Source organism: Calidris pugnax, unplaced genomic scaffold (genome assembly GCF_001431845.1).
Source record: "Calidris pugnax isolate Ruff unplaced genomic scaffold, ASM143184v1 scaffold103, whole genome shotgun sequence".
Taxonomy (NCBI): domain Eukaryota; kingdom Metazoa; phylum Chordata; class Aves; order Charadriiformes; family Scolopacidae; genus Calidris; species Calidris pugnax.
This window is the reverse complement of record NW_015090990.1, coordinates 11,983,420-11,996,281: the sequence shown is the minus strand read 5'-3', so window position 1 is coordinate 11,996,281 and position 12,862 is coordinate 11,983,420. Positions and strand designations below refer to the sequence as shown.

Genomic DNA, 12,862 nt, shown 5'->3' with positions numbered 1-12,862 from the left:
AATTCTGAAAATAATTGATTAACAAAACACTCTTTCTCCTGTTAATTCTTACTAGGTAGGGAAAAAATAGGAATACATTTTAATTCCTAGAGAATCCATGCCTGAAAGAAGAAATTCTGAAAATAATTGATTAACAAAATTACAAGCAAATTACCTATGATCCAATGCTTAAAAAAAAAGACGAAAAAACCCCAAACCCTCTAACACTCATTAATGCATACTGGCAGGAACACACACCAAAAAGAAAATCAAATTAGGTTTTCAGGAAACGTTCATGTCCAAAACCAGACTACCAACAAATTTTAGGATTTTATCAAATGAAATTTTTTAGATTACATCTGTACAGTGAACCCAGTTTAAAGCTGAGTCACAGCAGACTTACAGGATGCCTCATCCAAGCAAGAGTTACAGAGCAGGTTTTTTAAAATCTTATTAGTTTTCTTCTTTTTGACCTGTGCTGTTTTTCAGAACTACTGAATCTTAAGTGTACTGAATGGGGTGGGTATTTGTGCTTATTTTCAGCTCTGTTAATTGAGGAGGCTGACTGTCCTTGCTTTAACCTACTTTCTCCGCTGAAGTCATTTTGCCTCATAAGTCCCATGGAGATTTGAGACGCAAAGCCAGTTTATTTCTACAGTAGTCCCACTTTGTTCAGAAATATTGCCAAAGGCTTATTTGGAAACCCTTCTCATAGGAAATAGGAACATTTGGTACTTTGCAAAGACGGTAAGGACTCAACTTAAAATAGAAAGTACAGTTACTAACCTTAAGATGAGTATATTACCTCCCTCCACATTTAAAAACTGAGAAAAAAAAAACATTAAAAACAACAAAAATATTAATATTCATCAGGTATTAAAATATGGTGTGACTCTAGGTATTGATATAATTATTGGTTAATTGCTTGATAGTTATTATATATGACATTTTCTGATACGGACTACTAACCTTAAGATGAGTATATTACCTCCCTTCACATTTAAAAACTGAGAAAAAAAAACATTAAAAACAAACAAACAAAAAAATATTCATCAGGTATTAAAATATGGTGTGACTCTAAGTATTGATGTAATTATTGGTTAATTACTTGATAGTTATTGTATATGACATTTTCTGATACGGACTTGCCACACATTCTGTAGTAAAATGTTAAAGACAATTACCACTTTTTGGTATATTTTTGTGCTGCATTTTATGCCTGAAAATATAGAAGTCTTTTCACCATGACCAAAAAGGATGGGACATTCACAACTGCATATTTTGAAAGAAAAACCTTGATTTTTTACAGATCTGTAAAAAATTGAAGTATGTGTAAGTGTGCTGGCATGCCTCCTGTTAAGTGGGATGCAGAGATGACTGACAGAGAGTCCCACCTGTATCCACACAGGACTTTTTGTGAGCGTGATTGCTTTATGCTTTCAGAAGAGAACAGTTTTATTATTTTATGTCATCCTCCCCAGAGTGAGGACTGAAATCTGTCCGGAAGGATTTTTCTCAGTGTTCAGCTGCAGTCATGGAGTCCCCAGAAGTTTCATGAAGTTTCATGATACTTTACCAGTAACAGGACAGCAAAGAAGTACAACCACACCAGCAGCTGAGGAGCTGAGTTCCTGCCCTGGGTAGCTGAGGGGACCTGTGCACGGCCACAGTGGTGCAGGGAGGAGGCAGTGCTTGGGGTTAGAATTTAACCTTGCAGGGAAAAATAAGGAATCTCTTCCTTGAGTGCAGTGGGATTCTGCCCTTTTGGAAGATCCCACCCATGTCATCAGACAGTCTGTTTCTATCCAGACCATACAGCAAATCTGTTCTGGTACTCCTATTAACAGTTTTATATTTGTTATTTATAGGAGGTCTTAATCAAAACAATAATGCAATTAGTTTGGCATTACTCCATTAGCTGTGCCCTGGTACTTGCAGATCTTTAGACCTGCAGGCCATAATGATAACTAAATCATCAAATAACAGCAAAGTATTCTAGATCCTAAAGTTGCTATAGGACAGCCCTTTGGAGAAATATAGCCATATGCCATAGGAAAACCAGTGCCCATTTTTAGCACAAGCAACGCTGAGATACAAATCACATCACGCAGAGTCAGAGTTAATTAAGTCAGGCACCTACTGTTTGCCTATAGTTTGCAACAGCTATTAATTTGAAGGTCTGCTATAGCGCTAAGAAAAGATAATTAACAAATGTAGCATTTTGTGACATGATGAATGCATTTCTAAAGGGGTTTGCTATGGTGACTTCTTCTGGATAATGCTGCTCTCAGTAAAATTTTAGACAATATACCATAGTAACTTAAAGGGAAAAAATGGTAACAGGTCTTACATCTGTCTCTTGGTAAAGTGGAAAAAGGCCAAAAGCTCTTGCTGCTGAATATACAGTGTGTGCAACGACACTGCAATTGGTAAAACTATCAAATGGGAGCATCAACATTTTGGCAGTTGTTTTTGTTATTTTGAACACATAATTTTGCCAATTTCTATGAAATTGGTTTTTAAATATATAAATTTTTAAACATGACAGAAGCTATATTTTGTTTAAAATCATATTGAATTACATACACGCTCTCACTGTTACTCCAAAGTCATTGTTTATATCTATTTAGTGCATCTCTATTTATTGGCTGAAATATCTTTGATTGAAGTGCTAACTCTTCCATTGCACACCACTAGAAGAAACTTCGATCTAGGGAAAACCAACCAAACAAAAAAAGAGTCTTCTGAGTAGGACTAAGGAACAATTGCTATCTTTGCAATTACAAAGATTAAAATGAGAGACAAGAGACAGAGTCAAGGCTCTGCAGGGACTTAAACCAGCTACAATCACAAGCTGGGGAAGGTTCACTTCCACCTGAACACAAATCTTGATCTCACATAGTGAAGAGCTGTTCTTTAATACAACTAAAATATATCACTTCCAAAAAAAGAATATTGGCCTCATTTTTTGTACAAAACGTAATACTTACTGCAGCACTGGTTGGCTGTTACAGAATTAAGTATTTTAATACAAATATGCTCAAGTTTAGAATTTAATTGTTACTTTTCTTGTTAGTGTACTCTCCTGCTTTTATTTTTTCAGTTATGTTAGTTATGTATATAATAAATAATATAATCTTACTATAATGTAAATAATATAATCTTCCCATTATTGTTACTGTGTTTAAACTCTGAAGAAAATCTTTTCAAACAACCTTCTAAGTTTTTAAATCTCTGTTGAGATTAATTTACATAGCTGGATATGCTGCAAGATCCAGGCGCTCCAAGGGGTGCTCAAAGTCCTGCCAATATCTGGATGTTGTGTCATGACATTAGGACCGTTAGATTTATCAAGAAACTGAAGAAATTCAGAAGAAGTAATTAATATACATATTTTTAACATTTCACATCCACTGAACATAAGGCAAACTATATATAGTCAGGTCCTTTCCAGTACATCATGATACAACATCTACCCTAGTGGATTTATGCTTTAATCTCACATGAGATTAATTGCAGGCAGTCACCAGCTCCAGTCAGACAGTACCTTTCCTTCTGCGTTGCCGCAGAGATGACAGATGAACACAACCTCCAAATGCCAGTTCAGTAGCTGAGAAATAGTTACGCTAACTTGTCTTTTAGATAAAGGCTTGAGTGGCTGCTTCTGCTCAATGAAATAATCATTAAAACATAGCAGAAAAGTGACAGAAGGAACAGGGGCCTATTTTTTTTTTTTCTTTTAACTGTTGTGAAGGATAAACTATGGGAAGAACACACAGTTTCCGTTTCTAGCTTGGAAAAGGGAAGTTGAAGAATGGTCTAACCATCTAGGCACATTTTTAGAAGTATGTAACAATTTAATACAGGACAAAATTTAGATGGAATTTCCAGTATGGATGGAATATTCTTGTTTCTGATATCTTTACAGTCATGTTCCCTTTCTATTTAAGGAGCAAAATTTGAGTAAAATTATATATTAAGATTTCAGTAAGTGGAGTACATCACGTAAGCTTTGCAAGCTTAGCAAAGAATGTGGACACAACCCTGAAACCATTAGCCAGTGCATTATGCAGTACAATCACTGGTTTAATGCAGGTAGGCCAAAAGAAAAGTGCATTTATCACACCCTGTCCTGTGGCTTCTGGGCACAAACACACCTTCTGGCCCTGAACGCCGCGTCCCCAGGAGGGGGCTCTACTGTCCCAGCTCTGCAGAATAGCAAGAGAGATTTTTTTCTTTAAAGGCCAGGAGATATAAAAATACTTCACAGAGGCTAAAAAAAAAATCAGTACAAAGAAACAAAAACATAACTGAAAGAGGTTTAGTTGCTAAGAAAGGATTTTAGTTACTAAATAAGCTAAGGCTGCCAAATGATGACACAGTTCATGGTATAGCCTCAAAATTTTAGACATATTTATTCTAACTTCAGGGGGCTGGATGCAGAGTAACACCTTGGTTTGATGAGCTCTCATTGCTCTGGAAAAGAACCAGCATTCTTCTGCAATGTATAAGTACAAAGTGAAATTAAGGACAGAAGAACAGCAGTTCACACAGACCAGAGCGACCTGTACCCACAGAGCTACCTCTGGCTTCAGACCACACTACTAAACAGGAATGACTTCGAACAAACAAATAAATATTAGCAATGGTAATGAGCAAAACCTGAGAGTAAAAAAAGATATTTTTTAATGCCAATCTGCATTTGCTGTGCCCTCCTTTTCTAAATAATATGTTTACTCTGTCTGTTACTTTCAGGGTAGAAGGTGCCTGAAGGGACAGGAATTGTTTCCAGACCTAGAAGCCGGTCGAAGAAGAGCATTGCCACAAAATGAAAAGACAGGAAATCCTAGCATACTGACTGGGAACCTGCTTTAACCAGGGGCTGAGCAGATTTTTTACTATTATGAGAAGCAGATGAGAGACTGTCATTAAAAAGAATAGAAAACATATGTGATGTGTTTTCACAGAGTGAAAATAGTGTGGAAGTTCCACATATGATCATGCCTACACACTGAGCTCATGGGGATAGCTTTGCTTTGATGATGGTTCCAAACAAGCGAGGAGTCTGCTGGCGTTTTCTTGGAAAAAATAAAATTTGTGATGGAGTGTCACCAATGTCACCCATTTGTGGTACTAAAATGAGTTAATATTGTAAATCCATGATCTTCTGACATTTATTAAAATATAACAGTGATGGGACATCACAGCATAGACAGTAGATCCCACTGAAACAGCAGTAATTACATGATGTAAGAGCTTCCATCTTTCAATCTCTCTCTCACGTGTTGCTTCTTAACTCCCTGTAGCAGAGATTACTGCTGCCACAAACAAGGCAGCAGGATGGATTGCGTGGCCACATCCCACTCCGCTTCCAAACAAATTCAGCTTTGTTGTCTCGGGCCTCCTTTGCTGGCTGCACTCCTCTCGCTTCCCTGACCTCCTACCGAAACCACGGAGGATGCGATTTCTTGTGTCAGCTGAGGCATGGAGTAATGTCCTAGGGCTGGCGCATTGTAACAGCTATCTAGAAATACAGTCTAAGCCTTACACAAAATTTTAATTCTACAGCATGCTAAAGGTCACACTGATTAACTTGAATGGGAACTAGCTGTGTATAAATGCCGGACTCCTAATAAAGCAGGCAGGGAAACCGGTCTCCAATCCATCATTCTGTGATTCATTAATGAAGCGATATTAACTGCAAAGAATCAGCTACCAGAATGAGGAGCTGCTATGGTTGCTTTTCCAGTAGTACATTCAGTGAGCTTCTAGATGCAAACCCTTGTTGCTTATTTGCAGAAGACTGGGAGTTGACGGAGCTACGGCTGCTTATGCCAGGAGAAGCATCAGTCCAGGGAGCGCAGCATGTGCACGATTTTTAACTTGTATCATTTCAAGCACAATGACAAAATCTGCCATGGGAAAACAACATCACTAAAACTATGTTTCCTGTGGCTTACTAATGGAGTATTCATGCACAACATTAAGCTGATGAATATGAATTTGTTGGACACATTATCCTTTCTCCCTTTGTGCAGGTTTCAAAGATTATAATTATGTTTGGTTTAATTGCTATTAGTCTCAGTTGAATTGTCACTGCTTTCAGCATTTTCAGTATGTAGAAACTGATATTTTAAATTTGCCTTATCTGAAGGCACAACTTCTCATGTTGATTTAATTTTGTATGAATTGGGTGTTACTGTATTTTAAGGCCTGATCTATCATTGTGCTCACTTAAAAAAAGGAGAAGCATTCTGTGTTGATTATTGCTGTCCTAAATACACATAAAGCTACTTGACATGAGTTAATTCGTATACCAGAAGTGATGTGATCCTGCTAGCCTACCTGTAGCACTGTGCTAACCTAATGAAACAAGGCGTATCAGACAGCACGAATTTCAACTTAGTGTGGCTGTATGGGTTCTGGTACCAGAACTAGCTCATTTAGAGTTAACTTAGCTCATGCATCTCCAGTCACCTTGCACTGCGCAGTAGACGTGCCCTGAGATAACTCAGAAACTCATATAAACCCATGTGAATGTAATCTACAAAGAACTCCAGTTAAAGCACTCTCATGCAGTTTATTCCAGTATGTGTTTATTTAATAACAATCATGAATTACTCTTGCTTTTATGCAGTTTACTGGAACTGGGGTGGTCAGGTTTCAGTGCAGGGTTGAACTGAGTCCTGCCATGCCCTGACTGGGTGAAGGTGCTCTTACCGGGGGACCTTTGCACGTGGGGCAGCCCTCCGAGTACTCTGGGATTACTTGTGCATAGATGTAGGACTGATGATTGAGTATACACTTCTTCAGGGATATTTTTTGTGTGTTTGTTTCTTGTGTGTTTTTGTCTTTGGGTTTGGGGATTTTTTTCAGACTCCATAATCATGCTCCATTCTAATTGCAACAATTTACTTCAGACTGAGATGGAGATAAGAGGTCCTAGCCATCTCTTACACTCCTGCAGGGTGATTAGGATTGCGGCAGTTAGATGCTTCGTTCACCACAACCACAGAGGTCCGAGTGCTTCCTAAGCAATTCAGAAGACCCAAACACTGAGCAAGCAGCTGTGCCAGACACACCAAGCAAGTGGATGCACCTGAATTCGTCCTACTCTCTGCAAGTCAGAAACCGCAGTCATTGCTCTACTTCAGACTCCGTACATTTGGGATATTGAGTGTAGTAGATTGAAAAAGGCTGGTCTGGGTTATTCAACTGCACTGCTGCCTGCTCCTTAAAGCATTCACTCGGGAAGTGCAGGCTTTGCACACACATGGCTTTTCATAGAATTAAAACTTACATCTCTTAAAGCACGTCACCAAACCACAAAACTAGACTGACTGTAATACTGAAGGTATTCTCCATCCACCCTGATGAGGAATAAAATGTAAGGGTGACGCACTGCAGAAAACGGACTGCAAGATGAGCAGACCAGAGAAGAAATGAGCAGAAGGGAGCTTCACTCCGTAATCCAATAGTAAAAGCATTAACTTAGGGCAAGAGAAAGGGAAAACCCCACTTCACTGCTTCCATTCAGTATTAAACTGCCCTTTCACTTTCTTGTTGAATGAATCTCAACTTCCCAGCCCTAGCTCCGCTTTCAGAGAAACTGAAGAGTGTAATTTATGTTGCCCTGTGTTATTCAGCTGCTTTTGATACATAAACTCATTTTTCAGTTGTCTCCTGGCGAAGGCACCTCGGAGCAGACTGTTTATTTCCCATCCCTGTCCTCAGGCTCCCCCTGAGGTGGAGGCCCAGCTGCCCATGTTTGCTCTCCCAGGGCGTTTGGAGGGACAGCCTGAGCGATGGTACATGCACCATCAGCCACAGGACGTCCTTCTCGAGAGATGCTGCTGCCACATTGATGCCATATGCCTTTTTATTTGATGACACCTGTTCACACAGTGTGAGTCAGGAAGAAGATTACTTTCACAGCAGAATGGGAAACCATAGAGAGTTCACGGGCAGGCAATGTTGTATTTGCAGTGGGTTCACGGAACATGTAGTGAAAGCATTTAACAATTCATATTGTCAGAATTTGTATAACTGTACAGATACATCCTAGTTTCAGTCTCCTGTGTAAGTGCCACAGTTGCAAATCATTTTGAAAGCCAAAAAAATCAGATTCTGTAGTTAAAATTTAGTTATAAGCAGAAAAAACATCATGTACTTTTCCCAATTATTATTGTTTAACATATCTTATCCCTGCATTTGTTTTGATTTGGGATTTCTTGCTTTATTGAGTATCCATCTTAGTATTGCAAAGTGAATGTGAAAGTTGACTTTTATGACTTTGTAAATAAAAATAGCTATTATCTCTGGAGTACATAGTATTTATTTTGGATATAATGCACAATTTCATCAACTTACTGCTGCATTTTGGAAAAGTTTGAGAATATATTTGTACTCATTTAGTAAACACTTCAAGTGCCTGAGAGGAAAGACTAGCACCTATTTTAAATCAAAGGGTATTTGAGTTAAAATGCTGCATATCATACACAGTCATCTCAGTCATGGGCTGATGCTCCCCTCCTCTCGCTCTTCTGTGGGATCATATACTTGGACAGAAGAGCGGAGCAGACACCTTAAATCTTGGTGGCTAAGTCTTAAACTGCTGCACCCCATTAACCAGCCTTAGTCTGTCAAGTGTGTTGGGATTTTTCTGTTGAACACTGAGGATTTAAGCCTTTAATACCTGTTGCAATGAAAGGAGTGTTACAGGTGTGTTACAAGATGTGACAAAACAGAAGTACTGTAATGTTCAGTAAAGAATAAATAAGTTAAGAACCTTACCAAAGAATGAAAAAAAAAACAACTTGTAGCATTTTCCAACTTTGAGAAATTTTTATTAAATTGAGTTCATAGTTTTAAAAATTAACGTTACCAGAAAATATTTAAAAAAAACAAACTACAAATATTGATTGCATTGCATTCATATGGTTTCATCCTCAAAAGAAAAAAAAATTACACAAAAACTGTAATCAAATATAAACTAGATCTCAAAACCCCCAACACACCCCAGGAAACTGTGTTTTCTGTGTTGTTTTACAAAAGGGTTCTCTGATTAGCGAGGAACATTAGGAATTAGCCCAATATATCATGGCAAGTCATTGGCAAAACTGGAAAAACAACTCAGGAGAAAACCAGGTATTTCATTCTCACAGCCAGGAATGTGGTACCATTAAGGATCAGAGGAATATGTAATTTAAGAACACGTGGGAAGAAGTAGGAGGAAAAGGCAAGTCGTATCCCTGAGCAGAATACAAGAAACAAGACTTTATAAAGCAGGGGGCTGGACTCCTGTTTGAACAAAATTGAAGAAGTATGCAGGATTCTTTGTCTTGTGTCCTTCTGTCTGCATGAAGCAGTTAAACAAAAGAGTAGCTACGAAAACTACAAGTCAACTGACCTAAAGAGAAAGGAGTGCTGGGAGTGTTTGGATGTTTCAGCACTGAAATCAAAAACGGGGCTTCTAATGCTTTGAGAGATTTCGGGGCAAGGTGTGGAACCAAGCAATTGTCAAGTTAGCTGGGACACTCAAGTACCCATGAAGGAACGTGACTCAGGTTTAATCTTAGAAATTTATTTATTGCTTCATCAACAGTTTCTATTATTGAAATTTTATAGTTTAAAAGAATAAAATTAGTCTTTTACCTATGCAATATTTCGTCAAATAAAAAAAAAAAACCAAGCCAAAAAAACACCCCCGTCTCCAGGTAACCTGGTAAGTACAACATGAGAGTAAAGTTCTTTCATGAGTGGTAAACTGCAAATCTAGGGATTCCTTCTGTAAAACCTGCAGTCTCTCCTAGCAGGCAATAAGCAGTGTTCCTCAGAAAGCAGTACAAACATTGCCAAACACCCTGTGTCCCCAAGAATCACACCTTCAGAGAGCAGAAACCAGAGATGCTCTTCATAAGCTGTTGTTAATTGAAAGCAAAGGTCGAGCAGGCAGTATGAAAATAGTGCTGCCATGGGAAAGTGAGGGACAGGTAAGAAGAAGGACAATAAAGGCACTATTGAAATTGCAGGCAAGTATATGCTTTGCAAATCCCAAAAAGTATCTCTAGAAATTATCAGGAATTTGGACTGTAGGCTCCAAAACTGTAGTAAACAACCTCTTAGCTATGAGTTTGAGCCAAACTCCCCTCTTTTTATATTAAAAGGAGATGTATCTGTGTTTTGAACATGGATCTCATTATTACTAGTGACCCTACTAAAACAGAGATGGTGCATTGGTTTAGGAAAGAAAAGTAAGAGGCAGCATTGTTTTAGGAATGCTAAGAACAGATAACAGCAGAATCGAAACAAATATTTGGAATTCATAATAATATGTCAAAGCAATTGATTATGTATGTAATCTATTCTCTCCTTTGCATATTTTGTAAGCCAACTAGATGTGTTCATGAAAACCAGAACTTCTTCACAAAGCACCAGTGACAATGGACTCTTAATGGCATCCACTTACTTTTGCAGAATGAAATGCTATATGGTATGACTACATGAAATTTACGATAATTAAAATGTTTTCCTATATTTGAATCAAAAAAATCCCACACATTTACTAATATATAATCAATGTGAGCATAAATGTTGGGGAGGAATGGTGCTTTTAAATTATAGCATTTCACAACACCTGGTTATGTGATATAACGTCCTCATGTCACTGGTAATCATCCGCATGATAGAACCTGGTGGTAGAATCAATCCCTATTTAAAGTGACGCATAATTACGGTAACATTTGTAAGCTATATAACTAAGCTTATCCTTTAACCTTAGACAATATGCAAGTCAAACATAAAAAAAAAATCCATAAGCAATTAAGCATTAAGGCCCCAATCAAAGTCATCATGCTAAGCCCTTGCTGTTTACAAGATCACAGCTGTTAGGCCCCAGCTTTGCAAATTCATCAGCCCCACGCTTTACTTCAAGCAAGAATCAGATACAGAGGATCTTGTAGTCCTGATTTTGCAAAGCAATCCACAGGGTGCAATGAGGAGGTGGTTTGCATCACTGGGATTTAAAAACATTTTGTTTCAGTACAAATAGCCTTGTCCCGAGATAATTCTCACAAAATAAATACTTTATTTCCATATTGATGAGAATGAATAAAATGTGATGTGTTAAACATGTAAGCACAACTAAATTTTTAATACTCTCCTCTACTGCTCTATATGCATGTATTTAAGCAATGATAAATCTGTAAGAGCATGTACACATTAAAGTGTCCTTGTTATTAAGAGTAACAAATAACCTCATCCTTTCAGTAACTACCTTCTTTTTAATCAACATCTTAATCCTCAAAAAGCAGAAGCCTTGTTTCATTCCCACAATGAGAACTGACACACACGGGTATACATAAAGCACTAATAGAAGAATGAGACTGCTGAATAATAAAGGAAGCGAATCAGTGTCCTGAAAGGTCATTTAAAAAATGTTAGCTGTTCCCAGGACTGCATGTAAGCATAAGTTGTTGTGAACAAGAAAAAAAATCTGAGATTCCTGATAGTAAATAATTTTTAGAAAGTAGCAAGAAGACACTGAGAACTATCTTTTCCAAAAATAGTACTGAGCTTAAAATTCGTAGTCTAAGCAATAAATGTTACAGAAGACGACAATGGAAGATTTCCAAAAACTCTGTATTGAAGGAATTTTCCTCAAAAATCAGCACTGAACAGGACTTCTACTTCCCACGAGGTTTCTTACAGAACTTTGAGTCATAAATTTCAGAATAGTATTTTTTTTTTTAATTAAACATCTTCATTTTGCTTTCTTCAGTTTACCATTTTGATTTCAACGTTTATTCCATTCTTTGTGGTATGTTGAATTAGCTGGTTTTCTGCAACATTTCAATAACATTTTCCTATTGTTTCAGGAACTAATGCATCTCTACTTTGTTCCCCCATGCATCCTGTTCCCCCCACACTGGTGGTGTTTCGTTTGTGGGACTGGCCAGCACCACAACACAAAGAGGAGATTAGGCCCTTACGACCCAACTGTCTTAGTCATCCTACACCTGAAGTGCGCGGTTCAGCTATCCAGTCCCTTCTTGCTTTACCAAATGTTCGGGAGGACTTGAGTTTTGCAGGTTTTAGGACCGCAGTCACTAAAATCTGACTCAGATTGGCTCATCAACCTGGAGGACCAAGGGAATGTGTCACGGCTGCCAAACGTGGCAGAGGAAGGCTACACGACGTTAGGCACAACCAGGTGTCCCCCAGCATCTGGGCCACACACCTGGCCACCTGGGCTGCCCCGAGGGCTTGAGAGAGGGCAAGGACTCTACAGTACTGTGGAAGATACCTCCCTCTTGACAGCTACCTTGTTGTCAGAAAGTAAAGGAGCTGTTTTCCATGCCACAGCTGAAGCACATGATTGAGGGTGCAGGTCTCACAGGAGGGGAGGAGGGAACAGCAGTAAGACACGTGAAATGACACGCTTTCACCCCCTGGACCTTGCAGAGATGCTGCAGGGAAATACCTGCTGCTCGCAGGAAACAATCTTGTGGATTAGGTCTATGAATATCATAGTTGAGCAAATTTCAGCCGTGGGAGGAATGCAGGGAATGCAGTAACAGATAACACTGTATTTTTGGCTGTGAGTCAGCATAAGGCCAACATACGCTTCAGCTCATCAGAATTACTCTGCTGTTGATGCGTTTCTCCGTTCTGTCTGTAAGGGGAAATTGTAAGCAGCATTTTTCCAGAATGGCTCCCACCGCGTTGCCACCTTCTTCCCCTCAGCAAGTGCTGTGTCCCAGGACGTATGCACGCACAGGGACTGGCACGTGGACGCTGGTGGCCAGCAGCGCAGCAGTAATGCCACACGGCTCGGTTACAGATGTCCCTGCAGAAACCATCTGGCTCTTGGCTGAATTAATGC

General features: G+C 38.8%; 1 long non-coding RNA gene across 1 annotated transcript in view; it reads left to right on the top strand.

Moving 5' to 3' along the window:
- Nucleotides 1-5,728, top strand: part of LOC106895025 — a 57,243-nt gene extending 51,515 nt beyond the window's left edge. The window contains exon 3 of the long non-coding RNA XR_001413353.1: nt 4,735-5,728. This is a non-coding gene — a long non-coding RNA (uncharacterized LOC106895025). The remainder of the gene's footprint in view (nt 1-4,734) is intronic.
- Nucleotides 5,729-12,862: the final 7,134 nt, after the last annotated feature.